General features: G+C 47.7%; 1 long non-coding RNA gene across 1 annotated transcript; it reads left to right on the forward strand.

Annotated features, from left to right (window-relative positions):
- Window positions 1–701: 701 nt before the first annotated feature.
- On the forward strand, window positions 702–17,253 carry LOC106010537 (uncharacterized). The gene is made up of 3 exons (XR_001184290.3): window positions 702–1,110; window positions 1,584–1,683; window positions 5,562–17,253. It is a non-coding gene; the product is annotated as an uncharacterized LOC106010537 (long non-coding RNA).
- Window positions 17,254–20,084: the final 2,831 nt, after the last annotated feature.

A 20,084-nucleotide genomic window follows, 5' to 3' on the forward strand; every position in this document is an offset into this window, starting at 1 on the left:
TTTTATTACCTGCTGCTGTAATAGAATTCATTAGTGTATCAAGTATTTATTAAGCCCTAAGTTATGCCTGGCATGGAGGGAAAAGAGAACAATAAAGAGTGGTGTCGGGGATTTAGCTCAGTGTTTCCAGCACCTGCCTCACAAGTACAAAGTCCCGAGTTTGATCCCTGGTACTCCAAAAAAACAAAAACGAAAAAGAATGGTGCTGCAAGGCCCTTCACAGGCCACAGATCCATTTCGTCAGCCATGGTCACTTTCCAAGGATCAGACAGTCTTCTCCCAAGGCACCCACAGACAGGCTAAGTCAGAGCCATGGAGAGAGAACTACGAACTGAGCCCTGGAGCTGGTGGCATTGTCTGTCAGGGGGTGGCATTCTAGCTCACCCTCCAGAATCACATCTGCTTCTACCAACCAGCTGGGGAACCCTCGACACATTCTAATCTGTGCTCAGGTATGAGATGAAGAGAGTAATACCTACCTTCTGTGCTTGTGTAATATTTATCGAGTGCCAGGGAGTTAAGCAAACAATAGTAAAAATTTTTAAAAAGTCAAAAGGACAAAAAGCCCTGCCCTCTTAAGAGCTGACATTCAGAGGGCAAAGACATAACATAAATACATTAATTAAAATTTATGTTGTTGGAGTGATAACAGCTTCCGAGAAAATAAAAGCACAGAATGGGGATGAGATGGCCTGGGGCCGAGGAGTGGAGGGAGAAAGAAAATTTTAAAATATCCTGCCCTGTGGCAGGAAGCCAGACCTGGTTTGGGTGGCCTGTAGTCCGGGTTACTTGGAAGGCTGAGGCAGGAGGATCACTTGAGCCTCCCAAGCTAGCCTGGGCAGCATAATGAGGTGGTGTCTCTACATAAATCCGCACATAAATAATAAGTTGAATGAAGCAGGAGGGTGGTACAAAGGCTTCTGAGAAGTGGGAGGGGAGCCTTCGGAGCTCAGGATGGGTGTGAGAATTAAGGAGATAACGTGCGAGCGCTCGGTGCCTGGCACACTCGAGGGATCGCAGGGAAGACACCGGGTGCTATTTTAAGCTCTTACTCAGAGCTGAGGCCAGAGCGAGAACAGGCAGAGTGGGAGCCGAGGAGAGAATGACTAAGTCAGCAGGGGAGGGGGCCTGGTGTGTTTCCCGGGGAAAGGACTGCCAGATGTAGGCCTGGAATGAGTAGGAGTCCTCGAGGTCGGGGCGGGGCCATTCCAGGAACCCCGAGCTCCGGGCGTGGGGGGGGGGGGGGGCAGCGAGAGGGCAGGGGCCAGCGAGCCGGTGCTGGGCGGGGAGCCCCCACTGTGGGGAGCTGGGTGGTGGGAAGCAGACCCGGAGGGGCTCAAAGGCTGGGGTGCGCGGTTCATGCCCCGAGACTCCTAGAATGTTTCAAACCGGGGGCGGAAAGAATCAGATTTGTGCTTTACTAAGACGTGCGGAGGGGGCAGGCACTCCGGACAGCGAATTAATGAGTCTTGCAAGGCAGGGCCAGATGAAAGGGCAAAGAGTGGGGTGGCCTGTGGGGTAGGGAGGAAGGAGGGCAGCCTCCTTCATCTATCCGTTCCTTTCCTCCCTGTTGGTTTATTCAGGTCCAGCTGTGTGCGGGGCAAGGCCAGATGCGGGGGCCTCACTGGCGAATCGGCTGTTCGCATTCGCACAAGGGACACAGACGATGAACAAGTGACCCGGGTGAGAGAAGAAAGGTGGAAGGGCCTAGGTGGGAACTGCAGAGGAACAGCTGGGTGAAGGGGTCACCTCCCTCCAGGTGGCTGTGTGGGGAGCTTCCCAGGTGGCCCTCCCTGTCTGAGAGAAGCGAGACTCGCTCACGCCCCACTTCTGGTTTTCAAATCTCCGCAAGGGGTTGAATGTGGTGCAGTGACCGGAATGAATGCCCTCTGTGTGGGGTGTGTGTGCTGTGTGTGGGGGGGGTGCCGGTCCTACTAAGGATGGGCTGTCTGAGGAGAGTGGGCTTGGGAGATTCCGGGCCTCCCCTCTGGGGGCCCATTCCTGGGGGTCTGGCGTTGGGTAATTTTCACTGGCATCCTGGCAATTCTTGCCCTCAAGTAAGTTTGGAGCAGGCTCCTGCAGGTGCTCGGGGGTCACTGCAGTCTGGTCTGGGAGCAGAGTGGGTGTTTTAAGATAGAATTGAGGCCCGTTTGCGCACAGGGCTGTTCTTGAAGGACCCTCACTTTTGTGTACGCAAGAGACTTGAAGGCCTGGGCTCGGCTTGTGCATTAGTCTGCCAGGCTGCTGTAACAAAATACAGATGCCCTTCAAGCACGAGGGAGTCACATCCCCATAAATCCACTAGAAGTTGAAAAGAGCTCAAGTCGAAATGCATTTAGTACATCTAACCTGCCGAACATCCTAACTTAGCAACACGCACACTATAGGCTGTCGGCTGTTCACCCTTATGTTTTGGGGCTGGCCTGGGAGAAGATGAAACTCAAAGTTCAAAGTATGGTTTCTACTAAATGTGTAGCTTTGGAACCACCTTAAGTTAGGGACCAGATGCACCAGATGCACCACAAGCTGGTGGCTTCAATGACAGAAGTGTGTTCTCCCCCAGTCATGGAAGCTGGTAGTCTGGGGATGCAGCTCAGTGTGAAGGCCCTGAGATGGGTTCCTTGTGGCAGCTCTGAGGGACAGGATGCTCCATACCTCTTGTGGCTGCGGGTGGTTGCCAGCAGTCATTCCTTGGCCTGCAGCTGAGTCACTCCAGTCTTGGCCTCTGTCATCACGTGGTGTGTTCCCGCTCTGCCTGTGTGTCTGTCTCTGTATCTGTTTGTATAAGGATGTCAGTGATTGGATTTAGGGCTCACCTGAATGACCTCATCTTAATGTCATTATATCTGTAAAACCCCTGTTTCAAAAAAAGGTCACATTCACGAGTACTGAGTTAAGTCTTCAACGTACCCTTTTGGGGGATAGAATTCAATTTATGATGGGGACATACTGATGGAGTAGTAATGATAACAATAATCATAGCAGCTAGTTGTGTGGCTAGGATAACACCTGTTATCCTAGCTACTTTGGAGGTCTAGGCAAATTCAAGGCCAGCCTAGGCAACTTAGTGAGGCCCTGTCTCAAAAACCAAACGAATCCAAAGCAAAACAAAACTCTCCTCCAAACAATAAAACCTTGGGCATGTAGCTCAGTGGTAGAGCAACACCTAGCATGCATGAGGCCCTGGGTTTCATTCTCAGCACCAAAAAAAAAAAAAAAAAAAAAAAAGAGAAAGAAAGAAAAGAAAGAAAAAAGAATCATAACAGCTGGTAACACACATCTCACAGGATTCAGTCCTCACAACTACTTGCCATGAGTGCACAGTATTCCTGCTCTTCCCAGGAGCAGACTGAGGCTGGAAGAGGTGGAACTTCTGGCCCAAGGCAGTGGGGCTTGTCATTAGGGCAGGACGTGGGCCAGAAAGCACAGCTGGGACAAGGGAGGAAGAGGAGGAGGCAACTAGTGAAATGCATGGATCGGGGGCTCTGGGGCAGTACTTGGTTTCCAGGGCCTGCAGCGAACTGCCACCACCCCCCACCTTGGCTTCCATAGTTGTAATATGAGGTTTTCATGAGGATTCAGTGAGATATTTGTTGTGGTACCTCGGAACTAGCAAGCTCTCAAAAAACTGTCACTGTACTGGGTGTGTGTGTAGCTCATTAGTGGAGTCCTTGCCTATCGTGTATGGGGACCTGAGTTCCCCACAAAGACAAACAAACAAACAGACAAATAGCCAGGTATATGGCAGATGCCTGTCTGTAATCCTAGCTACTCTGGAGGCTGAATATTATGGCATGTTCAAGGCCAGACTTGGCAATTTGGCAAGACCTTGTCTCAAAATAATAAAATAAAATAAAAAGGGGGCTAGGGATGTAGATTAGATGTAGAGTGCTTGCCTAGGAAGTGTGAGGCCTTAGGTTCAATCCCTAATCCCCAGTGCTGGGTGTGGGGGAAGAGAGAGACCGAAAGAGATTAGGTAAACAAGAAGCCTGCATGGATATCAACCCAGGGGAAGGAGGGGCTCTCTTCATCTTTCTCTTCCTTTTCCTCTGTCATTCCCATTTTTAACCTTTAAATTACATAAGAAAGAGCTACAGGACTTGTTGAACAGTTCTTGCCTGGTACCTAGTAAAAATTCTTCTAATGTTTATCTCATGACTGGGTCAGAAACTTTTTTTTGAGACACGGTCTCTTGGTAGCTGAAGCTGGCCTTTAACTTGCCATCCTCCTGCCTCAGCCTCCTGAGTGCTGAGATTATAGATGTGCATCACCATGTGAACTATGAATCAGACACACTTATTGGGGACTTCTGGGAGTGTGATGCCAGTCTCCTTGTAGGAATAAAAGGCCCATTGTAAACCCTGCACAGCGATGGTAAGGAAAGGAGGGCACAGCAACAAGCACAAGGGATGAAGGAGGCTGGGGTGGCCTGGAACGATGACAGCTAAAGCGGGTGCAGCATCGGAATGAGCAGGTGCTTACCCCAAAGGTGTGCATCTGTTGGCTCCCTTCCTCTAAGGGGATCTGCTCTTACAGGGTCGCCTTTCCCAGTTGGACCCTGAGGCTCCCAGGAAACCCCTCGGTCCCCAGCAAACCCTGCTTCATCTTCACAGAATTCTATGGACAGAGGCACCTCTGTCATCCTCAGTTTGCAGATTTGAAAATGCAGGCACAGAGAGGCTAAGTGACTTGACCAGCCTCACACAGGGGAGCAGTAGAGCTGGCAGTGCCGCCCAAGTGGTTGGATAAGAGAGACCTCAGCCATCCCCATTGCCATCTATAGAGTCAAGTACATCTCAATGCTTAGCTTAAAATTATGTCATCCTTTGCCAGGCATGGTGGTGCACACCTGTAATCCCAGCACTTGGTAGGCTGAGGCAGGAGGATCACAAATTTGAGGCCAGCCTGGACTACATAATGAGATCCTGTCTGGAAAACAATAAAAAAAAATTTCTTGCTTTATGATTTTTTTTTTTCCGGTACTGGGGATTGAACTCAGGGCCATTGCACTGAGCTACATTCCCAGCCCATTTTTATTTTTATTTTGAGACAGGCTCTCCCAGAGTCACTAAGTTGCCCAGTCTGGGCTTCAATTTATGATCCTTCTGCCTCAGCCTCCAGGAGTGCTGTGATTGTGAGCGTGCACCACCATCCATCCCTCCCTGAAATAATTTTTGTTTGAGACCAGAAAGCATTCCTGTGTCTTTCCCCTGCCCTGAGACAATGCTGCAGGTACGAAGACAGCTGAGAGTTAGGTTGCAAGGCTCCTTGCCTTCCAGGAGGTGTCTGGAAACGAGACACCCTCTGGGTGATCTGCTCCTCGGCCCCAGCATCTAATTGGAATTCCTCCCCTGAGCTTTCCGAGAGGAGAGAGATGGTTAAGCTTGGAGAAGAGTTTCCAAAATGAAAATAAACCAACAAACAACCCAGCTTGCTCTTGGAGATCCAGCGACTTAGCCTTATTGAGTTCCACATTAAGGAGGGGTGAATAAAATCATTTATAGAATTCTTTTGTTACCTCAGGAGACATTTAAGAAGTGAACTTTTTTTTTAATTTCAAGGAATGCCAAGTTGATGTAAAATTATACCAATGATGACAGAGGCTCGGGAACAACACGGAAGCCAGCCAGAGGTGATGCCCACAGTTTGATGGTCTTGGGACTCAAAGCGTAGAACAGGAAGCCAAGAACCTGAAGGCAGCCTGAGGAGGTGACCAGCTGGGGCGCCCAGCACTGCCTCTGAGGTGGACGTCGTGGACAGCGCCTCACCTCTCTGACTCTCGTCTCTAAAATGGGACGCAGAGAGGAACCACTCTGGAGGGCTGAGATTTCCACCCGCGGTGGGGGTGCAGCTCAGTGATGGGGGGGGGTAACCCATCCCATGCTTATAAATGTCTTACCCGACACTGTTCTGGGCCATGGGAAGCGCTGACTAAATGGTCTCTGCAGCTCGCCGGGACACTTTTGGGTCTGCACTTTGGTCTGATTAGCAAGAACCGCAAGCCAAGCTTCATCCAGGCTGGCTGTCCACATGCGTAGACATAGAATCCTCACATTACCCCAGGCCTGTTTGGTTTGGGTTAGGTTTGGGTTTTGGTTTTGAAGACAGGGCCTTGCTATATAATCCAGGCTGGCTTTGAACTTACTATGTTACCCAGGTTGGCCTTGAACTCGTGATCCTCCTGCCTGCCTCAGCCTCCCGCGTGCTGGGCTTACAGGTGTGTGCTACCTTGCCAGGCTTCCCGAGGTCTGTTATTATTCCATTTACAGATGTGGAGACTGAGGCTGCAGAGGCGAAGATTGGGGCTGGGCCATGGCTCCGGTGGAACCCGTGTTAGTGAGTGAGGCTGTAGGCTTGATCCCCAGGATGGGCAGACAGGAAGATAGCTTGTCTTAAAGATTCACATGGGGAGGGAGGGGAAAGCCTGGCCTTAGAACCCAGATCTACCCTGAGCCTCTTCTACTGAGCAACTTTGCATGGTAAAGTTTATTTATATTTTAATCAGATGGCATTTTTCTAATTCCAGATCTATTTGTTTCTGGAAAGTGCCATGAGAATTTTCGAAAAGAAGCTAGGTGTGCCCAGCAAGCTTCCTGGTCAGGGAAGATTCTCTCCATTCAGGGGCAAACACTTCAGGTGGAAGGCACTTCCCGCCTGGGCGAGGCCTTCCTGGCAGACCTGAGACCTATGAGCCCCGGCTGAATCCTGCTCACCCCCAGCCCACGTTACCCTGAGCGAAGTGTGCTCAGAATCTTCCACTCACAACAGCAGAATTTAAGATAGGGCTTTGTGTGGCCTGTGTTTCCCGTTTGATGCTCAGGAGGCGAAGGAGAATGTTTATCTTGGTCCATTAACCTTGTCTGAGTCTACACCAGCAGCAGCAAAGAGTTCTTTTTACTTGTGTATGGCCCTTGCTGGTGAGTTTTCCTTGTTGGTCAGTTCCATTATTTGGGGGAAAAGGTTTCTCAGTTCTATCTGCAAAATCAAGAGCATGAAGCTGGGTGTGGTGGTGCGCACCTGTGATCCCAACACCTAGGAGGCTGAAGCAGGAAGCTCACGAGTTCCAGGACAGCCTTGGCTACATAGTGAGACCCTGTATCAAAACAAAACCACACAAAAAGTTCACAATGAATGTAATCATGTACTACAGGTGTGTACCGATAAAAATAAAAATTTGTAAGAAACAGGCAAACAGGGGCCGGGGACTTAGCTCAGTGGTTTTGCCACCTGCTGCGCAAGCGCAAGGACCCAAGTTCGATCCCCGATACCAAAAAAAAAAAAAGAAACACACAAACAGACCAACCCAAATATGAGGGCGGGAGATCACAAGTTTGAACCCAGCTGGATGACTTAGCTAGACCCTGTTTCAAAATAAAGTTTTTTTCAAAGGGCTGGGGTGTAACACACTCAGTGCAAAGGCCCTGGGTTCAATCCTCAATACTGCAAGTAAGTAAATAGATAAATGAATAAATGGATTAAAAATACATCAAACCAGGAGCATGAGGGTTCGGTGATGTCATACGGAATCTGGCTATGAACTTCAAGTCCTGAGCACTCCCCCTTTGACAGGCTCTACATGAGAAGTCTAGATTCTGGGCATTTTTCTGTGGGTAGCTCACTCTTGCTCATTAATCCAGACATTTATTGAGTGATTTATTGGCTAACTCAACCCTCCAGCTACCCAGAGCTTCTCACAAATGTAGTGTGAAAAGACCATTTAAAAAAATTTTCCCAATTTTCCATCCCAGAATGGTATACAGAATATAATAAAAAGTTATTACCAGAAAAATGAAAGTAAAAAACTTCAAAGACACAGAAAATACAGACCCTATTTTATTTTTCATCTCTGATGTTGAGAACAGAACCCAGGACCTCAGGAATGTTAGATACATGCTCTACTAGTGAGCCACACCTCCAGCCCCAAACTGAAGCTTAAAAAGTAATCCTAGCACTCAGGAGACTGAGGCAGGAGGATCACCACATGGTCAAGGGCAGCCTGGGCTACATAGCAGGACCCTGTCTCAAAAAAAAAAAAAAAAAAAAGATTCTATGGCACAATGGTTAGCACTCTGGACTCAAACTACTTAGATGAGATCCATAAGGTCTTACTTTATGTATCATTTTATAGATGAAAATAATTTTAATTATATAAAGTCTTTTGTAGGGGAAAATTTTCCCACTATGTACTTCCTTCTTAGTGTTTTATTGTGCACATTGAAAAATAGCACTGGGCTCATACCATGTATAATTTGTTTGACAAATCTTTCTTGGTGCACTCCATGGTGTATCCAAGTGATATTCCTCTTTACCACTTACATACTTTCCTCATTCTTTTTCCTGGCTGCCTACCTTTCCAAGGTGTAGGTGTATCATAATATACTTTGCCAGTCTTGTGATGGTAGACGTTGAGGTCATTATGACTCACAGTGTTGCCATGAACATCCTGTGTGTATGTGCTGTGCACTTATGCATAATATCTTTAGGAGAGACTCCAAGAAATCAGTGGTTATTCACACTTTAAATTTTGTGTGTTCTACTTCCAAAGTTGGCTTGATAACATCAATCATCATCAGATTCTTTTCGTTCTTCTGATGGTACTGGGGCTTGCAGACAAGGACTTTGTACTGAGCCACATCCCCAGCCCTTTTTTATATATTTCCAGACAGGATCTCACTAAGTCATTGACTTGCCTGGATTGGGCTGGAACTTGCCATCCTCCTGTGTTGGGCTTATAGGCCTGTGCCACACGCCCAGCTCATTGTCAGATTGTGAAGTTGCAAACTTGCTATTGGACTATTCGTTTGAAGGCCAAGAGGCTGAAAGGGGAAATAATTTAATCAGGGTCATGTGGTGAGAAGGCAGAGCCAAGAACACATCCTCCTGTGCCTGTCTGTCTAGGTTCCAGGGATTTCCCATGCTTTTTCTTAGCCTTTTCCCCACCCTGGTTCTGGGGTGGAACCCAGGGCCTCCACATGCTACCCCTAAGCTGCACCCCCAGTACTTTTTTATCAACCTCTTAAAATGCACAAGGAGGCCCTTTTCCTTGACTGCTATGGTGCCTTGCACAGAGTCAGGGTGGAGGCTTTGAGTCATTACATTCCTGTCAAATAGAAACCCTTGTCCTTCAGACAGTGTCCCAAGCCCTTGTCCTACCACTCCTGTCATCTCCAGGGCCAGCGAGGTGTCCTGAGGGAAGTGTGGCTTTTGGAGGCAGCCGACTTGGGCTCCATCTTAGATCTGCTTTGACTTTGTCACTTTGTCCCATTTGGGGGACAGTGACTTTCCCATAGAGCAGGCATGAAGATAAAATGAGAATTATGTATGCAGAAGCTCTCGGGAGCTGTTTGTTCCCTCCCCAGCCTTGTCTGGTGGATTTGAGAGGAGGGGGATTGCAGTTGGGGTACCCACAGGGACCCTGTCTAAGCGATCAGTGCAGTGTCAGTGACCTCAGGAAGCGCTCACCTCCAATGATGCTGATCCCTCTATTTGTTTATGTTGGGGCACGGGGGATGGCATCCAGGGCCTTGTGCACACACACTGCCACGGAGCTACACCTGCAGCCTAGATAGTGCCCATTTATCCTCGAATTTACACTTAATTGAGGTCAGAGTCTTTCAAGCGATGCGAAGAGATAAAGTTTCAGTGCATTCAGAGGTTACTTAAGGACCAGAAGTGGCCGCATACCAAGATTCCAGGGACACTCCCTCCACCGAAATCCCTTCTGAACTCACCTCCCAGGGATCATCCCTTGTCTTTGATGTCTTTATCTCCACATAATCCATTGCTGCTAATGGCATCGCCGTAGGTCTGGTCATATAACTTTATTTTGAACCCTTTGGCTCCCTTGGGCTTTGTATCCACATAGCTAGCTATGGCTTCAAAACATCTAGAAGTGGGTCCTTCCTTGATGTCAGACAGTGGCACCCCCAGGTCAGACCTTCACACTCCCTCCCATAAGTCACAGTCACAGCTGGGTGTGGTAGTGCATGCCTGTAATCCCTGCACTCTCAGAGGCTGAAGCAGGAGGATTTCAAATTGCAGCTCAGCCTGGGCAATTTAATGAGGCTCAGTCTCAAAATAAAAAAGGGTTGGGGATGTAGGTCAGTGGGAAGGTTCTGTGTTCAATCCGCAGTCCTATGAATGAATGAATGAAAAGTCACACCCACACCCTAGCAGGCCCGCTCTGGATGCGGCAGCCAGAACAACTGCTGCCCCAGCCAGTTTATTCCCCTCGCCCCCCAACACTGGAAGCTCTCCAGGGCCTGGCCCCAGGCCTCTGCCTTTGGTTCCCATCATAATGGCTGGCACTGTGAGGGCTGGCCATGTAATCCTTTATAGGCATGATGTCACTCAGTCATCACCTGCCCTCCTGCCCTGGGAGATAGGAACTATTATTATGACTTATTTATGGATGAGGAAATCGAGAGCCAGCAGGGTGTAGCTCAAGGCCACACGGGCAGGAAGTGGTGAAGATGGGCTCTGAAGTCTTGTGTGTTTTAAATGTGTTTCCCAAACAGTGATCGCAATGTCTCCTCCCCTGAGTTAGGAGGCTGAACATCAGAAGAGGCCACGCCTTCTGTCTCAGGTTCCCTTCTCCATGGAAAGATGGATGGAGCTATTGCTTCCAAGTTTTCCTTCAGGAAGCCGGCAGTGTGGGTGCTCCTGCTGGCCAGGGCACAAGATGCACCCGGGCACTGGGCTTTCAAGAGACCTGGAGCATCCTGCAGGTCATAGTGGAGCACCCTGCCAGTTGCCCACGTGCAGCTCCAGGTGCTCCGTTTATACCAGAGAACAGCTGTGGCCACCTGATAGGTTGGGGGGAGCCCGAGTTACCAAAAACCAACACCAAGAGAAATGGAGCAATGATTCCCTGCACCCCTGTGTTCTGCTGGTCACAGAGGGATGCTGAGAAACAGAAACCCGACTTGGGAATCACTGGCTCGGAGCGGGGACCAGTGAGGGTCAGCAGGCACCCTGTCCACTGCAGAGGTTTCAAGAAGGAGCCCCTGGAAGCAGGCCAAGGAGACAGTGAGAAGATAAGGCCTTGAAAAAGAGGAGCAGAAACAAAGGCTGCTGGGAGGGCCCTGCCACCAGTGGAATTAAGGCATCTGGCAAAAAACAAACTTTCCTTGTGCCTAAAATGATGGTGACCCTAGATTCCATTCCTATTCAAACATCTGGATCCCCAACTGTAACATCTTTTGCTACCTATAGTTAGCATGAAGTGTTGTCTTGGAGTCTGTTGCACATTTAAGAATAAAATTTTGAAGCAAGGTGTGGTGGTGCACGCCTGTAGTCTCAGCAATCAGGAGGCTGAGACAGGAGAATTGCCATGAGTTTGAGGCCAGGCTGGACTACATAGTGAGTTCAAGATCAGCCTGGGCTATGTGATGAGACCCTGTCTCAAAACAACTAAAAGAAAAAAGAGAGAGAGAGAGAAACCTGATGTGATGTCTTCTCACCTTCTAGAAACCAACACAAAAACTAGGAATACATTTAAAAACCACAACATGAAGGATCTGAAGTGTAGGAAACCTCTATAAAAAATGGCTGTGGGGGCTAGGGATTTAGCTCAGTGTTTCTACCGCCTGGCTCGAAAGCGCAAGGTCCCAAGTTTGATCCCCGGTACCAAAAAAAAAAAAAAAAAACCCAACAAAAATGGCTGCGGGCAATGGTCTGTTCACCAGGAAATGAGCTCCGCCAAGGCAGGGATGGTGTGAACTCTTACTGCTGGGTGAAATGCGTTCTGGTACAAAGGGGACTTCCAGGAACTGTTTGTGGAATGAATGAGATGTTATGGTTGGATGCAGGATGAACATGGATGTTTTAGATTATTATGTTTACATGGTACCTATTTATGGGATACAGTATGTATACAGCATGTAATGATCAAGTCAGGGTAATTAACATTTCCTTACCCTTGAACATTTATCATCTCTGTGTTGGGAAACTTCACACTCCTCACATCTAGTTCTTTATACAATATATTAAATCACTGTGACCTGTGGTCACCGTAGTGGGCTGTAGAAGCCTACAGTTATTCATCCTAACTGTAGTTTGCTGCATTATGTGACCCCCCCTACCGGCTCCCCACTTTCTAGCCTCCAGTGACCACTGTTCGATTCCTATAAAATGAACTTTCTAAAGCTTTCACATATAAATGAGAATGTGCAGTATTTGTCTTTCTGAGCCTGGCTTATTTCACTGAACATAATGTTCCATCCACGTGGCCACAAACGACAGTATGGAGCTAGGAGCTAGGATTCTATTAGACAGTAAGGACAGTGGCTCCCAAATGGAGTCTGCTGAGTCACCACCCTCCAGAAAAATTCCAGAACCATCTGCCAGGGGTCCTGCAGCTGTCCAAGGCCTCGCCAGAGCATGGTCAGGCAGGCTATTGGCTCAAAGGCTCATGGGCTCTGCATGGGCACAGCATAGATTAGATCCTGAGAAGCAATGTCGTCTCCCACAGGATAGAGATTATATCCCTTGTACCACAGCCCGAGCTCCCTTCTAAATGCCTTGAAAACTCCTAGACTAAGAGCCTGCCTGGGCATCCAGCTAAGGACCTTTACGGGCTAGCAGGAGCTCTCCTTCCTTGCCTTTATATTTTAAAATAAATTTGTTTGCACCCTCTCCCCTCCATCATGGGTTCATTCTTTGTCACTGTGGGACATGACCCTGACATTCTGGTATCGCTATTTCATTGTTTTTTAATGGCAGAATCAAATTCTCTTATGTGCGTTCACCAGAGCTGTGCATTTCTGAGCATGGCCCCTCTATGAGGAACTAAGCCACGACCAAGATTTCCTGCTTGTTATCGTTTCTGGCAATCACCATACTTGATCCTCATATCACCTTGTGCTGTGGGTGGGGGAGCAGGCTCCCACTTAAGAGTGGCTCAGAGAGAGAGGTGAAATGCTACCCTGCAGTTGGGGACAGAGGCCAGGTCTTTTGAACTCAAATCCAGTTCTCTTTTCATGTCCTCCACCCTCAGCACCCCAAATGAGGTCCCAAGACAAGCGACTAAACTAAGTTCAGATTCTCCTGCCTAGAGTGGGCATTTTGAGGCCTCTACACGTTGAGGCCCTCTTGGGTCTCAGACTGATTCTCCTCTTGGATGTGGGTGACCTCACCCAGCGCCACGTTCCCAAACACCACCCAGGTACTGGTCCTTTGCATTATGACCAGCATCCCCCAGCTCTCCCTGAACTCCCCTCATGCCTACTTCACTGCCAACTTGGCGCCCCCATATTTATATCCAGCGGGCATCTCTAGTTACCGGGTCCACACCAACCTGCCCACCCTGTGTTCATCAAGGAGGTTTTCCCAGCCCAGCAGGTGATGACTCCAGCCTTGCAGTTGTGTCTTGAAGATGACTGCATTGGGAATGACCCTTGGCTCCTCTGCTTGCCCAGTATCCAGCCCTGCTGCCTTGACCTCTACCATGTGTTCCGATTCCAACCACTTCTCACCACATTTACACCATTTCCCTGGCCAAGTCACCGTAATGCTAGGGCCTTTGCAGTAGCTTCTTCTCTGGTCTACTTGGTCCTCTCTGGATGATTTTCTGCCATAAGCCAGGATTCTGGGCAAACCTAAGTCAGATGATGTTCCTCCTTTGGCCAAAACTGTGTATCTCTCTCCGAGTCAGTGGCAAACTGCTTACAATGGCCTCTGATAGAGTCCACAACCCTTCCTCCTTGAACTAACCCTGTCTCCCGTTACCCACTCTTCCCTCTGTCTGGGCCTTTGAGGTCCCCTCTTCCACTCTGTCCCCTCCTCCAGCTCTCTGCTTCTGGTGGGAATCCAGTAGATTCTGGACACGGTTACTTGATTGGCTGATTGATGTTTTTGTTTTTTGAGACAGGGTCTCACTATGTTGCCCAGGGTGGCCTCAGACTGGTGATTTTCCTGCCTCTGCCTCCTGTGGGCTGGGAGTCCCAGGTGTGTGCCACCATGCACAGCCTGTTTTGTCCTGCTCTATTTCTAGAATCTAGAACAGTCTGACACATGATCAGTGCTTGCGAGTGTATGGGGCGGTCAGTGAACAGCTACATAGTCAGGTGCCACCTGTGGACTTGTCAGTCAAGGACAGGAGCGCATATTTGACACTGTCCTCATGAGAATACAAAGGAGCTGAACAACTTCTATCACCTACTGATTTGTGGCCATTACTCACATGTTTGTGGTAATGCCAGAGTAAACAAACCTCCTGCACTGCTGTTTGTATAAAATTATAGCACAAGGATTAGGTACAGCACGTAATACCTGAGCAACAACTGCATAGCCAGGCACAGTGGAGCACACCTGCAGGAGGATGACAAGTTTGTGACCAGCCTGGCAACCTAGGGACTTAGGAGAACTTGTCTCAAAATAAAGAGAGTTGGGGATGGAGCTCAACCCCAAGGCCCTGGGTTCAATCCTCAGTACAACAACAACAAAAAAAAGAGACCGAGAGAAAAGGAAAATGATGATTACTGGCTTGTGTGGTTATGGCACTTTGCCGTGCTATCCTGTACTGTTGACCATTTTTTAGAGCATACTCCTACCTAACAGGAAGTTGACAGTGAACCATCTGAGATGTGCCAGCAGCAGCCGTGTACACCTTGTGTCTCCTATGTCCCAACTGCACCATTTATTCCTGTATGTGGTTGAACCTCCAGGCATTTTGTCCCTCGGGGCTCTAGGAGCTTTGCTGTCTGAACACCACATAGCCTGGTGTGGAGCAGGCCAGTCCGGCCAGGTTTGCATGTGCACACTCCACCATGCATTTCTCAAAATGTGTTCCTGACATTGAGTGGCACAGTGCTGTGGTTCTGAGGGCCAGAGACCCGCAGAGACCAGACCTAGGCAGCACATGACGCTTCACATGGGCTCAGGCTGACCAGCCACAGTGCAAAACAGGTTAAATGTCAATAGCTGATGAAGATCCTGCTGGCAGCCCCTTTTGTTTATTTTGTTTTGCTTTTTTTGGTTTGTTTGTTTTGCTTTTGGGACAGGGTCTCGCTATGTAGTTCAGGCTGGCCTTGAACTCACTATGGAGCCCAGGCTGACCTCAAATTTGTGCCAATCCTCCTGCCTCAGCCTCCCTAGTGCTGGGATTGCAGGTGTGTGCCACCACACCCACGACCCTTTTGGGACAAAGGTGGGAGAGGATGATTTTGTAGATGGGTTCCTACCTTCAGGAACTGATAGCAGGAGGAAACCAGGTAATAGTTGTGTCCTGTATTTACCAGGTTCCAGTACTTGGCTAAACTCCCCAGCTGACTTTGCTAGTACAGCCCCACATGGCCCATACATAGGTCCTCTTTCTTCCTTCCTTCCTTCCTTCCTTCCTTCCTTTCCTTCCTTCCTTCCTTCCTTCTTTCCTTCCTTCCTTCCTTCCTTCTTTCTTTCTTTCTTTCTTTCTTTCTTTCTTTCTTTCTTTCTTTCTTTCTGTTTTTTTGAGACAGGGTTTCAATATGTAGCTGGCCTTGAACTCCTGGCAATCTTCCTGCCTCAGCCTCCCAAGTCCTGGGATTACAGGGGTGTACCACCATGCCCAGCTTGAGTCCTATTTCTATCCCTAGTTACAATGGAGAAACAGGCTTAGAGGAGCTGAGTAACTTGCCCATAATCACCCAATGACCAACATCTCAGGGACATTTGGACCACTGGGTCTGTGTGGCTTCTTTCTCTTTTGCAGTCTGGGGATGGACCCCAGGGCCTCAGGCATGCTAGGAGAGTGCTGTGCCACTGAGCTCCATCCTCAGCCCCACACTGGGCTTTTTAAAGACCCCTACAACTATTCTTATCCTCAAGCAAGTTGGGAAACATTGTACCTTTTGGAACAGGCTGGGTAAACAGGATAACTTCGGCTGTACTTCAGGCTATTCTTGGGGGTGGCACCCCTTATCCTCTGCAGCCTCCAAGAGTCCCAGGTGACCCCAGCCCCTCAGTCAGGCACCCTCCAGGGAGAAGCAAGCTGGTGGCAGGTGCTAGGGTTTGGTCCATTCCACTGTCTTCCCTTTCAGACATCCCATCTGACTACTGCACAGATGAAAGTTCAAATCAACAAGTGAGATCACATCAAATCAAAAACTTCTGCATAGCACAGGAAACAACCAACAGGGTGATGTGACAACCCACAGAATGGGGAAACAATTTTGTCATCTACTGCTCAGATAAAGGACTAATATCTAGAATATATAAAGAATTTTAAAAAATCAGATGCCCCTGAAAATAAAAGACCCAAGCAAAAAATGGGCATCTGAAATGAATAGACACTTCTCAGAAAAAGTACAAATGACCAATAAATACATGAAAAAATATTCAACATCTCTTGCCATTAGAGAAATGCAAATTAAAACAACACTGAGATTTCATCTTACTCCAGAAGAAATTGCATAACAGATGCTGGTAAGGCTGCAGGGAAAAAGACCCCTCTCCACTGTTGGTGGGAATGTAAACTAGGACAACCACTATGGAAATCAGTGTGAAGATTCCTCAAAAAACTACAAATAGAAATCCTATTTGAGCTGGGTGAGTTGGTGTATGCCCAGCACTTGGAAGGATGAAGCAGGAGGATCGCCTGAACAACATAGTGAGAACTTGTCTCAAAACAAAAAAGAAAAAAGAAAAGAAAATCCCATTTGACCCAAGTTATTCCTTTTCTAGGTATCTTCCTGAAAGAATGAAAGATACCATATTGCAGTGATCCATACATACTCGTGTTTATCGAAGCACAACTCATAATAGCTAAATCTTGGAAATGGCCTACATGCCTGTCAACAGAAGATGGGATAAATAAAATGTGGTATTTATGCACAATGGAGTAGTGCTCTGCTATAAATGACTAGTCATTTATAGGAAAACGGATGCACACATAATGTTAAGTGAAATAAGTCAGACACACAGGTTTAAACATTACATGGTAGGCTGGGGTTATAGCTCAGTGGCACAACGCTGCCTGGAAAATTTGAGGCCCTGAGTTCAATTCCCAGTACTGAAAAAAAAAAAAATCACATGGTTTCTCTTTATGATAAACCCAAAGTATAAATAGGTTAAAGAGCAAAATAAAAGGTAGAAAATAGGAGACAGGGTCTCACTATGTAGTTTAGGCTGGCCTTGAACTCACTATGGAGCCCAGGCTGGTCTGGAACTCGGGCTCACAGCTGTCCTCCTGCCTCTGCCTCCCAAGTGCTGGGATCATAGGTGTGCGCCACCAAGCCCAGCTAGGGAGATAGATCTTTTGCAAATGGGAAGGGGATCAAGGGGATCGAGAGGTGGAGGGAGGGAGGGAGGGAGAAAGAATTAAGATGCGTTATATCTATGTACCAACTCCCTGTAATGAATGTAATCATATGTACTGCAAACGTGGACTAATAAAAATAAATTAAAAATGAAAGTTAAAGAACCTTTTGTACTTAAGTATAATTTGAAATGTCCTGTTATTTTTTGTACATTTAGAATCCCGAAAGGTTTTCAAAGTTAGATAAACAGTATTACATTTTTTAAAAATTCCCTTTCATCTCCTTCTCCAAACAGTAATGTTTGCACTGGTTCTTAAATTTTGATGATTAGACATTTTATCCCTCTCGCCTCCCTCCTGCCCCACCCCTTTCTCTTTTAAAATATTTTAAGGCTTTTTCCATGGCTATTAAAAACAAGGTAAAGATTCAAGTACATTTTAAAAAAATGCATTACACAAAAGAAATGATTTTATCTCAACAACTGGAATCCAAACAGAATGAAATGCAAATTCAAGAAGCAGTGTTTGGTTTTGGTATTTATTGCCCAGAGCAAAGCCAGGGAGGGAGTTTAGTGGCAGAAAGAAGCCAGGTCTACTACTTAGTGTCAGGCTGCTGTCATCACCATGTGGACGGCATGCTCACCAAGTAGGATTTTTCGGGCACATAACCACATGCATCCCCATCCCCACATCCAGGGGTCGGGGTCCTTAGTCATGATGTCTCCACCATGGTAGATTCCATTTTCCAAACAACGAATCCCTTTTCTCCCTCAAGGAAATGTCATTAAGAGATTGGAATGTGAATGTGCAATACAAAACAGACGAACGGCTCCGCACGGTGCTACACACCTGCCATCCCAGTTCTAGGGAAGCTGAGGCAGAAGGATTGAGAATTTGAGCCCAACCTGGGTAATTTAACAACTTAGTGAGACCCTGTCTAAAAATAAAACATCAAAAAGGTGCTGGATCTACTGGATCTACTTCAATGCGAAGGCCCTGGCTTCAGTGCCCCCCGGTGGGGGGGGGGGGGAGAAGTTTTCTGGCTCCAGAAGACAAAGGCTCACCTTGACCAACTATAACATAAAATCAAGTTGTTCCAGATGTCACCTGGGTAGCTTTTTGTCAAACAGATCTGAGATTACAAACCAGCCAGGCCCTTCAAAGCTGTGTGACCTTAGTAAAGGTCACGTGGGGCCACTTTGAACCTCAGACTCCTATCAAAAGGGGCCACTGCCTGTCGGTGAGGCTGCCAGGAATAAGAGGGCACACTTTTCTGATATCTGTCTATCTATCTATCTATATAGATAGATATACATATATTTTTTTGAATGGGAACTGAACTCAAACCCTTCACAAAGAGCTACATCCTCAACCACTTTTTATTTTTGGAGGAAGTCTCGCTAAGTTATTAAGTTGTCCTCCTGCCTCAGCCTCCCAGAGTGCTAGGATTACAGGCCTGCTTTTTGCTTCCTTCTTTTCTCAGCAGGACAGTAGGTCCCACCAGCCTTGGGCCCTCCCCAGCCTCCCTCCAGGGTGCTGTCCTTTCTCCCAGAGGGTCCTCAGTCTCTTTAGGCCCGACCCAACTCAGTTGCAGGCCAAGTCTTCCAAATGTCCTCCTGGAGGCCGTGGGTCAGAAGTCATCTCTTGGGCTCTTATCTTATCAGCCCTGGGTTGGGTTGTGCGTCTGTGACAGCAGTTATCGCTGTGCCCTCTGCAGGCCCCTCCTGCATTCCCGCCAACAACACCGCCCTGACGCCTGCAGCCTGGCCAGCCCTCTCTCATTGGTTCTGTCAGGCTCTGTCCATTCTCCGCAGTGATCTTTCTGAGAGGCAAACCTGTATTACCTCAGTGGTGCCTAAAACCTTCACTACCTCCCGATTGATCTCAGATTGCTGATAAACCATCAGCAGGGGCCAGCGGCCCTGAATGGCCTAACTGTCCATCTCTCCAGCTTCATTCTTGTTTGTGAGATAATTCACATTCCATAAATTCAACAGTCCACCTCTTCTTTGCTTTTTCTTTTTTGTTTTTCTTTTTCCTGGTGCTGGGGAGGGATCCCAGGGCCTCACACACACACTAGGTAAGTGCTCCACCAATGAGCTGCACCCCTGGGCCCTAAATTCACCTTTCTTTTTTTTGCAGTGCCAGGGATTGAACTCGGGCTCTTGCCAGGCAGGTGTGATGCCACTGAGCTACATCCTCGTCTCTCACCTTTTGTTTTGTTTTTACTTTTGTTTTTTTGGTACTGGGGATCAAACTTGGGACCTTGCGCTTGCGAGGCAGGCACCGGAACCACTGAGCTTTGCTATGTAGTCCTGGTGGCTCTGCTCCCCAAGTCCTGGGATTACAAGGTGCATTACCCTTTTAAAAGTCTACTAATTCAGTATGTAGCCCTCACCCTGTTTAATTCTAGAGCATACTGATCACATGGGAAAGCCCTGCATCCACTAGCTGTCACTTTCCACCCTTCTCCGAGCCCCAGCCCCGGCAGCTGCCAACCTACTTTCTGCCTCTATGGATTTGCCTACTCTGGCTTTTGTCATTTGTTTTTGTTTTCCGAGGTTCTGGGGATGAAATGAAGGCTTTGCAAATGCTAAGCAAGGGTTCCACTACTGAGATACACTCCCAGCCCTGGATTGGCCTATCCTGGACATTTTTTTTTAAAATTTTTTTTTCTGGACATTTTATATAAATGAAATCATACAGTACGAAAAACGATAGAAAGATAGAGTGAATGTTTACAGCTTAAAATTTTTATTATAGGAAATTGGCACCCCCCTCACTTCAGACACACTCATCTCTTTATGCTTGGCCCTTTCTGAAGCAGTTCTGGAGTCCTCTTTCGTGAGGG

This window comes from Heterocephalus glaber, unplaced genomic scaffold, assembly GCF_053883595.1.
Source record: "Heterocephalus glaber isolate CG9 unplaced genomic scaffold, H.glaber_assembly_v1.0 deba00001673, whole genome shotgun sequence".
Taxonomy (NCBI): domain Eukaryota; kingdom Metazoa; phylum Chordata; class Mammalia; order Rodentia; family Bathyergidae; genus Heterocephalus; species Heterocephalus glaber.